This window comes from Scyliorhinus torazame, chromosome 15 (genome assembly GCF_047496885.1).
Source record: "Scyliorhinus torazame isolate Kashiwa2021f chromosome 15, sScyTor2.1, whole genome shotgun sequence".
In the NCBI taxonomy this organism is placed as follows: Eukaryota; Metazoa; Chordata; class Chondrichthyes; order Carcharhiniformes; family Scyliorhinidae; genus Scyliorhinus; species Scyliorhinus torazame.
The window spans coordinates 166,410,807-166,424,090 of NC_092721.1; the positions used below are offsets into that span (position 1 = coordinate 166,410,807).

General features: G+C 51.0%; 1 long non-coding RNA gene across 2 annotated transcripts in view; it reads right to left on the reverse strand.

Annotated features, from left to right (window-relative positions):
- Nucleotides 1-12,347: 12,347 nt before the first annotated feature.
- Nucleotides 12,348-13,284, reverse strand: part of LOC140391448 (uncharacterized) — a 111,987-nt gene continuing 111,050 nt past the window's right edge. For both annotated transcript variants that reach the window (XR_011935076.1, XR_011935075.1), the window contains exon 4: nucleotides 12,348-12,753. This is a non-coding gene — a long non-coding RNA (uncharacterized lncRNA). The remainder of the gene's footprint in view (nucleotides 12,754-13,284) is intronic.

Genomic DNA, 13,284 nt, shown 5'->3' on the forward strand with positions numbered 1-13,284 from the left:
ATGGCGGAGCAGACTCGATGGGCCGACTGGCCTAATTCTGCTCCTATGTCTTATGGTCTAAGTTCTGAAAGTCAGTTTTCTTTAATATTTGAAGATTTATTCATCTCATATGAATGCAGCTTTTTAGTAAGAGTTTTTTGAATATACCGGGTCACACATACTAGAGTGCTAGGTCAATCATAAATTCTACGTTTCCCTCCAACCATTTTAGATGATTTGCATTTTTACCCATAACTCTTCAGACCTGGGGCGGGATTCTCCCCTACCCAGCAGGGCGGGGGTTCCGGCATAATGGAGTGGCGGGAACCACTCCGGCGTCGGGCCGCCCCAAAGGTGCGGAAGTCTCCGCACCTTTAGGGGCCAAGCCTTCACCTTGAGGGGCTAGGCCCGCGCCGGAGTGGTTTCCGCTCCGCTGGCTGGCGGGAAAGGCCTTTGGCGCCATACCAGCCGGGGCCAAAAGGTCTTCGCCGGGCGATGCATGCGCGGGAGCGTCAGCGGCTGCTGATGTCATCCCCGCGCATGCGCAGGGGAGGGCGTCTCTTCCGCCTCTGCCATAGTGAAGACCATGGCGAAGGTGGAAGAAAAAGAGTGCCCCCACGGCACAGGCCCGCCCGTGGATCGATGGGACCCGATCGCGGGCCAGGCCACCATGGGGGCGCCCCCCACCCCCAGGACCCCGGAGCCCACCCGCGCCGCCTTGTCCCGCCATTCAAAAGGTGGTTTAATCCACACTGGCAGGACAGGCATTCCAGCAGCGGGACTTCGGCCCATCGCGGGCCGGAGAATCGGCGGGGGTGGGCCCGCCGACCGGCGCGGTGCGATTCCTGCCCCCGCCGGATCTCTGTTGGCGGAGACTTCGGGACACAGCGGGGCGGGATTCACACCAACCCCCGGCGATTCTCCGACCTGGCGTGTGGTCGGAGAATCCCGCCCCTGATTCTAATACTGTAAAACCAGGGTTTTAACATTACCAAACTGAGGATTCACATGCAATTGGTGACTGACATTACCATCTACATACAAATTGCACGGTTTCAGACATAGTTCCCTTTTCCTCACCCAGGAATTCCACTTTACTGTGATTGACTTGACCTCAACTGTGTCCGTTCCATTTCTGCTGTCCCCATTCCCCTTCCTGCACGGAGCCATGATAGGGTTCCTGATGTCCTTGTACCCCACCACTTGCTGGGTGGGATTTTCTGCCCCATCCCATGGGCAGGTTACTCCAGTCCCGTCGAAAGTGACCCCCTCCCCCCTCCCAATGCCGGGTTCGCCAGCTGCATAGTCGGCGAGCAGAGCAAAACGCCATGGACATCGCGGGACTGGAAGATCACGCCTGTGACCAATGGCAAGCTGTCTCCGCTGCCATGAAACAAGCAGTGGGGGGGGGGGATGGTAAATCCCACCGAATGGATCATCCTCCTGCATTTCTGCCACCGCCAGCATGCTGCCACACCAAACATTTTCCCCTCCCCTCCCCTTTCTGCATTCCAAGGAGACCATTTCCTCTGCAATAACCTTGTTTCCACTACCAGCCCCTGCCCTTCCACGAGATCTCCTTGGGCAAGTATAGGAGATACAATACACGTTCTTGTACCCCCTCCCTTCCTGCCGTGCAAGAGCCCCAAACGTTCCTTCCAAATGAATCCATAATTTACTTGTACTTTCTTAATCTCAGAGTTTTAGAGCTTTTCAGCACAGAATGAGACCATTTAATCCCTCATGTCTGCGCCGGCCAACAAGTACCTACCTATTCTAATCCCATTTTCCAGCACTTAGTCTGTAGCCTTATATGCTATGGGGTTTTGAGTGCTCATCTACTAGGCTGTAGTCACTGCTCACAACGTGGCTTCCTCTTCTTTGGGGAAACTAAGCACAGATCGGAACATAGCAACAGTAGTAGGCCATTGAGATTTTTGAGCCCGTTCCAACATTTGCTAAGATCATGGCGAACCTGATTGTGGTCTCAGCCCACTCTCCTTTTTTTTAAATAAATTTAGAGTACCTGATTATTTTTTTCCAATTAAGGGGGAATTCAGCATGGCCAACCTACCTACCCTGCATATCTTTGGGTTGTGGAGGCGAAACCCACGCACACACGGGGAGAATGTGCAAACTCCACACGGACAGTGACACTGAGCCAGGTTCGAACCTGGGACCTCGGTGTTGTGCAGCAGCAGTGCTAACAATTGCACCACCGTGCTGCCCATCAAACCACTCTCCTACCTGTCCTCCATTACCCTTGACTTCCTTACCAATCAAAAATCTATCTAAATCAACCTTGCAGAAATTCAATGATCCATTTTCTGTGGAAGAGACTTCCACATACAAATGACCTTCTGAGGGAAGTAATTTTTCCTAATCTCTGTACTAAATGGTAGATTCTTAAACTGTGGCTTCTCGTTTTAATGTCCCCCCCAAGCGGAAACATCCTCCTGCTATCCATCCTGTCAAGTCCCCTGAGGATCTTCTATGTTTCAACAAGGTCACCCCTGATTCTTTTAAACTCCAAAGGGTACATCCCAACCTGTTCAACTTTCCTTCATAAGATTGTACCCCCATCACAACATTGAGTCTGAGGCAATTATATTCCTTTTTAAATAAGGGGAACTAAATTGTACACAGTATTCCAAATGTGGTCTCACCAAAGTTCTGTCTAGCTGCAGTAAATCCTCCCAACTTTTATATTCCCTTCACATTGCAATAAACACCAACATTCTATTTGCCTTCCTAATTATTTATTGTACCTGCATACTAACGTTTTGTAATTCGCACACCAGGATACCCAGATCTCTCTGTACCACCGACTTCTCGGTCTGCCTCCATTTAAGTAACATACTGCTTCACATCCGTCCCACCAGAGGACAAGATCACATTTTTCCACATTGTACTCCATGTGCCAAAGTTTTTCCCACTCATTTAATTAATAACCTTTATTATTGTCACAAGTAGGCTTACACTGCAATGAAGTTACTGTGAAAATCTCCTCGTCTCCACACGACGGCGCCTGTTTGTGTACACTGAGGGAGAATTCAGAATGTCCAATTCACCTGACAAGCAAGTCTTTCGGGATTTGTGGGAGGAAACCGGAGCACCCGGAGGAAACCCACGCGGACACGAGGAGACTCCGCAAAGACAGTGACCCAAGCCGAGAATCGATTATCTATTTTCCTTTGCAGACTTTCTACCTCCTCTCAGGACAAAGGTGCCTCTCCTATTTCCGGATCCCTTTTCCGCCCTGCACCCACTCCCCTCCCCCACCCACCCCCTCACATCCTTCGGATGACCAGAATTTGGAACCATGATCACAGGGGATTGATCTGCTTATATTGAATTCACAGAACCCTTTTTGTCTTTTGTACTCTGCGCCGTTATTTAGCCCATCGAAAGGTCAGCTTTCAGTCTGATCCACTTTACAATCACGGCTCTGTCAGCCAATTCCACACAACTTGGTCATTCATGTTATGCAACCAGCTCAGCTTCTTTGAACCTGGCCCCATGTAACATACAGACAGCAACATCCAAGAGACTTGAACCTCATAAACTCCGCAAATAACAATGGGATGTATTAATGAAAATATTTTGAACCAACAGTGACGTATTCTATCGATGCATGATTCCTGGTTGCATTTCCAAGTTTTAAACTGACAAAACTTTCCAGTAAATTAGCACCAACCAATTTACCAACAACAATGTACTATTTCTGTGAACACAAGTGGGATTTGTTAACAGATAGATTACACTTTGCTTTGAGTGATAAATATCTTCTCATTTTACCTTGAAACTAACTGCAGTTACAAATGCCAGCGTGGAGTGTATAATAGGAGAGAAAAGTTCTGCAGATGCCGGAAATCTGAAATACAAACAGAAAATGCTGGAAATACTCAGCGGGCTGGGCAGCATTTGTGGAGAGAGCTTCTGAATCAAAGGAGATGATTTTCAGCCAGTGTTGTGCAAAATATGGCAAGAATTGAGAAAGGTGATTCCCGTCGGCAAGATCGTGTTTCTCAATTGTCCTGGCCCATCGCAGATGACTAGCGACGTGCCCACCCGGGAAGGTCCCGCCGGGACTTCCCCCTTCACCGATAATTTGCACAAGCTCTATAAAAACGGGATCCTGGTGACCTCACCGCCGAAGAAGATATCGGAGGTGAGCGCTCAGGTTGCCGTTACCAACCAGTGTGCCAGTTGCAAGGGGGCACCGGAGAGGATGCAAGGGATCCAGATAAATGCAACTTGGGCCGGGGTGGTGGTGGGGGGGGGGGAGGGGGGGGCATCTCGGGGGTGGCTCCTAACGGCCCTTCAGGGCTGCGAACCTCAAGGTTTAAAGTGGCCTGGTAGCTGGTTTCCCATGTCCTCCTTGCTGAGCCTGCGGCAATATCACCGCTGACGGATTACCCTTCTCAAGTGGCAGCTGGAAAGTGGGTGGGAGCTGGTGAATCCACAGGGTTAGCACAGGAGACGACTGTGAGGTCCCTGAGTTGGGTTCCATGAAATGCCAGACGGCATGGGCAGAGTGAAGGACTATAACAAGGGGTGCTTCCCAGCCGACTGTAAATTGCAGTCTTCATATACATCGGGTGAGCCTCGCCTGCTAGAAGGAGAGGCCAGTTGCCTAATTAGCTTCCTTGCCCTTCCTCGTTGAGGCAATTGTGCCAATTTATTCAGCATTGTAATGCACGAGTGTGTAATGCAGCAGATTGGCACCTAATAGTTAACCCTTTGGGAGCTTAGCCCCCAAGCATTGAATTACAAGGCAAATACTCACCTCTGCACAACAGAGAGTTGACACAGATGCGGTCCCTAATGCAACACGTAATGGTGAATGCGCTCATCAGTCAGCCCGTTCAGGACATGATGGGTAGCAGCTCCTTGTTCCCCCATGAGATTAGAATGCAGGTCCATTGAATGCACTCAACTGTCCTCACTCCTCACCCTCGGTGGAGTCACAAGGCCAGCTGAGGCTCTTCAGGGTCAAAACACTTCTTTCAGGTGAGGATTGAGAGGGGTAACTGTAGCTATTGTGTGACAGAGGAGGGGGTGAGGCTCATTGGAAAGGTGCTCACATATAGGGAAGCATAAGGGTGGGTGTCTCAGATCCTGAGGGAGGCTGAGAGTCAGGGTATTGCCAGGGCTCCTCATTGCTCACTTAGATGTTCTCTTCCTTTCAGTTTTTGATATGGGAGCATCATCAAGCCAGTCAAGCTGGCAATTCAATTGATTCAGCAGCAGCGACATTGATGTACCGCTGCACACAGTCAGGGCCAGCGCTCTGCAAAGGAGGGGAAGGCAGGGCCCGTTGACCTTCCGGGAGCAGGCCAAAGAGGAGACACTATCGGCCATGGATATTCCAGTGCAGAACTGCAAGGGACCACTCCCTCAGTGTCTGGGCCACGCAATACTCATTATGCAAGTGTGTGCCCATTTTCCAGGAGCATCCATGAGTTATATTCTGGGATGCTTGCAGATTCCTGATGTTTTTCAGGGAGAGCAGAGGCTGGAAAGATAGCTCCTCGGGGATAATGGGTATCAACTCAAGGAGGTGGCTGATGATGCCAGTACAAAGACCCCAAACACCCGATGAGACTCGCTACAATGAGGCTCATGCATCAATTCATGCGTTGGTCAAGCAGGCGATTGGACTGCTTAAGATGCGGTTCTGGTGCCTGACCAGTGTAGCGGAACCATTCAGTTCAACCCCCAGAGCCTGTCATGCATCATTGTGGTCTGCTGCGCTCTGCTCAACCTGCACTGCAGCAGGGAGGGCAGCTGGGCCAAGAAGAGATGGACGAGCACCACATCTCCTTGGATGAGGAGTGGGTTTAGGTAGGCGGCGAGGCGCAACACACGGAGGAGGCAAAGGAAGGACCTTGGATGATGGTCAAATCCCACATAGGGTGCAGGGCTAGGGATGCCCTCATTGACTCTCGAGTTGGGACCTCCCAGGACTAAGGTTTGAAGACCTTTCCCCCCATGGCGCCTGACATTGACTCACTACTGAGGTGCCTGCAGAAGGTCATTATGATGGCGGTTACATTCATGGGCAGGGCGCTGAAGCGATTGGCCAGATGCTGCAGGAGAATGATGATGATTTGTAGTGATGACATATGTCTAACCCCTGTCTGACAGAGAGCTGAATGTGACCTGTCAATTAAGAGGATGATCTAGGAGCCCTGAGAGGCTGAATGACGCACTTCAGCTGCTACTGTCTCCTTCGAGTCAGGGGTCTCACTGAGCTTCTCCACCTACTGATGAGGCAGACGGACTCACACTTTTTCAACCAGTGCCAGGGGGAACAAGCATGAAGATCGGATGCGAGGAGGGTGCGGTTATTTATGAGGGGGGTGAGGGGGATGGGTGTTTTGGGAATTTGAGGGGTGGCAGGCGGAACTGATGCCACCCTTGCAGCTCGGTGGAGGTCGTTGATGTTCTTCCGAGATTAGACGTTGGTCCTCGTGGTCATGCTGCCCGCACTGACAGCCGCTGCCACTGCCTCCCAGGCAGCATTGTTGACCCTGCTGCTGCTCCTCTGACCCCCTCAGACAAACAGGATGTCCCGCCTCTCAATCACAGCGTCGAGAAGCCTGGCCAGATCAGCATCGCCAAAGCATGGAGCAAGTCTGCACACTGCCGCCCTTGCGTGTTGACTGGGAGTAAGAGGTGAGGGAGCGTTTAAAAGCAGCTCCCCCTTGTTAGCGGCGAGAAGCTGAGGCATGAGTCTGGTGAATCAGTCGCCAAGTCAGCCAGTAATAGTGAGAAATTTGTGAGGGTTCATTTTCGGCATTAAATGCTATTGAATACGGGCCGCAATCTTGCCAATGCGGCTGTTGAAGAACACCCTACCAGGTCTCCCAGGCCATTGGAGGCCCCTGGGAGGTCGGGCACCCAGGCACCTTGGCACTACCATCCTGGCACCATGGCATTGCCACCATAGCATAGTGGCACATGGTGACCAGGTGGCACTCCCAAGCTGGCAGGGGCACTGCCAGCATGCTAGGCTGGCAGCATCAGTTTGCCCATGCCAGGGTCCATTGCCTATACGAGTGGGAGAGCGTAGACTCAAGGACCCTGGAAGAGGTAGGTTGGCTCCAGTGGGGGGACGGGGAATGTGGAGGCCGTGGTGGGGTCGCTGAGGGGGGTCAAAAGATCGGGGCCTTTAAAAATGGCGCCCTGATCTGCAGGTCGTCTTCTTGAACTGGTGAGCTGAGCTCATCAGTGCAGAAAATGATGTGAGTGCCGTTGCATAGCAGGGTGTTTCTTGTTGCTGTCAACAAACACCCTGCTCAACACTCTGGGCTGGTTCTCCGGTCGACTACGCCGAAATCGCGTTCAGCGATCAGCCGGAGAATCAAAGTTCCCGACCGAATCGGGGGCAGCGGCATTTTTGTGATGCTCATCCCCCTCCAAAGCGGCGTACTCACAGAGTACGGCGCGCAACGTATCGACGGCCTCAGGACATTGCCTGAGGCCCCCCGATGCACCGCCCCCGACTGGCCGAGTTCCCAACGGCGTCGGTCGTGTGTGGTCTCATCCATCGGGAACTCGGCGTGGTGGCTGCGGTCTCAGTCCAACGCCACCACAGTTGGGGGAGGGCCAATCCATGGGCAGGGGGGACTTTATCAGGGGCTAGGGGCACTGTGGCGCGGTGGTCTGGGGCGTGCGAGCAGGCCAAAGTGGGGACTATTTCGCTGGCCGGGTCCGTGAGTGGCCTCCGCCATATTGAACGGCGTGGCCGCTGCAGGCCGCCGCCGTGCGCGTGCGCGGCTATGGACCCGGCAATTCTCCAGGCCATATCGGCAGCGAGAGCTGGATGCACTACGCTGCTGGCAAGCTAGCCCCCAGCTAAACGGAGGATCGGTGGTTGTTTTTCCTGTCGTAAAACGCCACCGTTCCCATGCCGGCATGGGGACATCGCCTCAGAATTGAAGAATCCAGCCCTACGGCGGGATTCTCCGTTCCTGAGACTAACGCCAGTGCAGGAGGTGTAGAATTCCACAACAGCAAAACTGGCGCTGCACCAGGACCGATTCAGCTACTCTTAAGGGGCTAGCACAGGTGCCACGTGGAACACAATTGAGGCGACGGAGAATTGCGATTTGCCATCATATTTCGTCATCGGAACCGATTCTACACCCAATCGTATTTCCCGATTTCGGCGTCGACGTCTGCTGACGGAGAATCCCGCCCCTTGTGTCCATTCCTGGACAGGGAACAGCTGTAACCTGTGTTTAAAAGCCTCAAATCCATTACCTGAAATCCATTCATTCAGATCTAAAAGCGGGCTGTGATTGACAGCTTCCACAAAGAGCTGCAGCCTTGATTTATTCATCTCCCGTTACGGGTGAGTTAAGTGCATTCCAATCATTCAAACGTGAGATTTAGTTAGGGGCTTGCTGTGGGGGGTTCCTTCACTTATGGGGTCCCTGTGGGGGCAGCCTCCCTATTAAAGGGGTCACTTGAGGGGTTCTCCTGTTTTATGTGGTCTCTGACCGGGAGTGGGTGCTGGGGGCCAACCCAGACCCTCCCTATGGGGTGGCAATGGCAGCCACCAGCACTCCCGAGTCCCCCCCCTCCCGATAACCACATGTCTCAGTGTCAGCATCCGGAACATGGTGGCATGGCAGGGTTTTCTCCGCCGCCAAGTGGACCTGAGCCCTCCGGCCCTTGAGCCCACAGGACGCCCGCCAGGGTCATCAAAGGCCATGGGACATGGTGAGCAGCAGGCTGCCTTCATCACTGATGAGCATCCTGGGAAAACACCTAGATGTAATGGCAGAGCACGGAGAGGGCATTGGGGTGGAGAAGGGGGTTGGAGAAGGGATGGGAAAGGGGGGGGGACAGGGAAGGGAGGCGGAATCATCCATTGAGCGGTGCATCTAGGGCAGTTGGGGTCACTGCTATAAAACAATGAAACACATTGTACCCAAGGCAAGTGAAGCTTCTGCCACTTTATTCCACATTGCAGGCCAACCTCCAACCCCTGTCCCAGCACCCGGGCATGGTGGTCCTGGATCAACCCCCCACCCCCGCCCCCCCACCCCACCCCCCCCACCCCCCCCCCACCCCCACCCCACCAACCCAGAGCATACCACGTGCAGGTGATGGGTGCGAGCAGGAGTCAAACTATGGCATAGCGAGGAGCACCAGTGCTCAGCTCACAGCAGGTTATCATCACCCTCCTGCCCTCGACATGGCCCCACTGAGAGTGCGGACACAGGCCCATCACTCTGGAGTCATGTAACACAGACCCAGGGCGGGTAGAACTGGGTGGTTCCGTGCGGGCAGAGGAGGAGTGGTTGTGTCTGGGGAGGTTAGGGAAGATGAGATGGGCCAGAGGGGAGATGGAGACTTGGCTGTGGTGGGACGGCGGGTGAGAAAGGACAGGTGGAGAACAGGAGGATGGAAGGGGTGAGATGAGGGAACTAGCCATGTCCTATGTGGAGAAGGTGAGGTTGAGGGCCTCCCAAGCCCTCCGGGCATGCCAAACCCTTACTGCTGCCACCTGTCCCCCATCCTCCGGCTGGTCTTGCCGGTCCTCCCCCGGCTCGTCCTTCAGCCCCTTCTTGTCCGGCATCTCCTCCTCGTCCTCGGAGGTGGCCGCATGTTCCTCCTCTTCCTCCATCTCCAGCACATCGCCCCACTGCTGTGCCAGGTCATGGAGGGCGCTGTAGACCACCACAAAGCGGGCGACCCTCTGGGGGGGTGTACTGCGTTGTACCACCAGAGTCGTCAAGGCATCGGGACCGCATTTTGAGCAGTCCGATGCACCGCTCAATGAAGCCCCTGCAGAGACCCCCTAAATAAAGAGAACCCCAAAGGCCCCCTAATTAAGGAGACTGTTGCCTTTTTTACCTACTGTAAATATGGCAATCAATGAGGTTGCCCTCCTTCCTCTGTATATCAATATTATACTGCTCAGAGTCGCCAGGTATCAAATGATACCACTACAAGGTTCACAACCGTATATCGATCAAAGAGCCAAACACCAGTTAGTTAGTTCAAGATCAAGGGTACTTTATTTACACACACAATTAATCATGCAACATACACTACTAGTTAAACTACACCTATCAACTATGACAATCTGTACTTAACTTCAGGGACCCGGCTTAGGCCAGAGGAGCAGTGGCCGTTTTTCGAATCTGGGTCTATCGGGTCTGTATAAGTAACTGGGCTCATCCATCTGGTAGCGGGCATTGAATTTGAACCTGCTTCTGGTGGTGCTGCAATTGGAAGTAGACATTGTTGGAGCGCCAGGTCCAAGAGAGGCCGAGCACATGGTGGTCTCTCTCTTTATCCTTGGGGGTTTTCACGCTCTTTTGGGCGGTCCTTCTAATTGGGTAATTCTTGATCACTGTGTTCGATTTGAACCAATAAAGGGGCTGGTGCCTTGATAGCTGGGCTTGTCCTAAACGGTCATTAACCCTGTTGTTTACTCTTCCTGAGTACAGGGAGTGGCGCCGAAATGTCTGGGATTGTATCGGTTTCTCAAGTATCAGTCCTTTGTCTGACGGAGATGGGCCATCAAAATGCTAATCAGTTGGGGGTTTCGATACCGTCCGGATTCTTCGCTCACAAATATACATTCAGGCTCTGAACCTGCCTGAACCTTGCATTGTCCATTTTTCCCTTTATGCTTTGCGACCGTCCATATTCCTTATTGTAAGTGGCCATCCCAGATGGCTGCAAGACCAACAAAGGTTCACCAGTTTTGTACCCGGGATGCCAGGGTGCCAGGATTGCACTATGAACAAAGTTGGGTAAACTGGGTCTGTATTCTCTATCTTTTCGAAGAATGACAGGTGATCTAATGGAAACCTACAAAATACTTAAAGGAAAGGACAGGGTAGCTGCAGGTAAGATGTTTAACCTGGTTGGGAAGCATTGGATCTGTGCAGAGTGACCACAAGGAAACAAATATTTGGAGGCAAAACAAAAATGCTGTACACAAATGCTACTCCGCACCCCGAATGATTCTCGCCCGCCGACCCACATCCGGGCTGGAGATGTTATATCCGACGGGCTTCCCTTTAACGGGAAGTTCATATTCAGCCAAGGTCATGGAGAACCTGATAGCGCATGCCCTTGACCTCTGTTTAAAGCAGAGATTAACAGATTTCTAAATACCAATGACCTAAGGGACTTCAGATAATGTGTGGAAAAAGGCATTGAAGTAGATGGCCGGTCATGAATACATTGAATGGTGGAACAGACCCGATGGGCTGAATGACTGAATACTACTATATCTCTGTTCATTCTGGAACTTAGGTAAATCAGTGGGCTTCTCATTTACTGTGGAAAGTTGAAACGGACATTCTCTTCTTCTTTTTCATTGTGGAACTCCCTTTTAACATTAGGGTACCAGCTTCTGCTTCATGAAGAAATAAAACTTTGTCAGATTCTCCTGATCTTTGTTGACCGGAACTGCAATCTTCCAATCCAGCAAATCCATTGTCTGGCAAAAATATTTGTTGTTTAAGCGCATTCAATTCCAAAGTCACGCTCATGAATGAATCAGATGGATAAACAGAAGAATGAAGATTATTCTTAAGCAGGGTTGGTGGGTTTTTTGTTTGTACTGTGGGGAATTTATACAAATACATCAATACTAAGGTATGTGTCCCTGTGCTGGTGGAGGATACAGGTGATCGACGTGATAGTTCTTCCTCAGAGTCCTCATCCGGCAAGGCCTGGGGGCTGAGACCTATGTTGACCAGCTTTGCGGGCCTTATGTCAGATTCCTCATCTGGTGAGGCCTAGGGGCTGAGACCTATTTTGGCTAGCTTTGGGGGCCTCTATCTGTTGGTACCTATAAGAAAGAGAAGAGAGCTTTATTTGATGAGCACGTGGATTAGGAGACAGCATTTCCCTCACTGTGATTGTCAGGATGTGATAAACTCATGGAGGTGTTAAATGCACCAAGCTGCTGAGATCTCCCCTTCCCCATAGGAACGATTTCTGTCAATCACTGATTGTCTCACAGATATGTACACATCACCAGCATCTCATCTGTCATGTTGCTCACACTGCATCCTCAGCCCCTCCTGGAGAGGACTCATCATACACAGAGGAGCCGCACATCCTTCCCAGCCCCAGCTTCATTCCTTCTCACTACATTCTTTTTTTGTTCCTCATCCAGGGCAGACTTGCCCACAACAAGCAGGAAGCACCCCAGACCAGGAGGAGGGTGACCGACATCATTCCGCTTGTGGAATTTGAGGAGGATGCCACCGAGGTGGCTGGGGGAGGAGAGAGTGAATTGTTTGTGCTTGATGGCATTGGAAAATGGCACCCAGGCCTTGTGGTTCAGAGAGATGCTCACCTATGCATAATCAATGAGGTCCCAAGCGTGAAATGAGGTGCAATCTCTCACCATTCCGAGCAGCGGGATACACGTCACAGAACCCGCCCATCACCGTACTTGGTTTTGAAAATGGAAAACTCCTCCCGTACTTTCTGCTTCCTCCCACAGCTAGTCGGAGGCCTTTCAAAGTGGCTTTGCTATTTACTGCCAAATTGGGGCTCAAATTGAGGCCACTTACACTGATTGGAAAAAAACATTTCTGGGAGCCAAACTATTTTTCACTTCATTAACACCACTCATTATTTTCGAAAATAGTTTTAACACAAACCACGTCCCTTCAGGGTGTTGAAATTGGAGAGGGTCACACTTGTCTGTCACAAGTCTCCCAGTGTGGAACAGCATTGGCAGAGGCTGACTGTTGGTTCTTCCAAATACATGTCTCGTATTGCCTATGAAAATTAAAAAGACCAGAGGGAAAATAACAAGATTTGGTGTCACACGAAGAAAGTAACAGAGAAAGAAAACAACAGCTTTGAATGTATTTAACATAGTGTATGTTCCAAGATTCTTCACCGGAGAAATAGTTGCCAAGCAGTATTCGAAGAATTAGGGTAAGCGAACACAGTCAAAAATACCAGGCGTAATTTTAATCCCTAAAAGTTCTGGATGAAGAAGAGGCAAGTAAAAATTATGGAAACCTCAATCTGCCTCCTAATTGCCTGTTTTGGGTTTTAACAGAGGCAATCTTGGATATCCGCCAGTTTTAACAAAACAGTTGATTTTTAAAGCAAGGGTATCCCAAAACTCAGAAGGGTAAAATGGTACAAATGGTTTATATTTTCAGTTTGATATTCTGTGAGAAAAGACATGCAAACCAGGGAGGAATAGTCCAGTTATTTTGTGATCAGTTAATAAAGGACATTTGAAACTTAGAAGAAAAGTACATGACATGAAGGACTATAATACATTAAAAGAGTAAA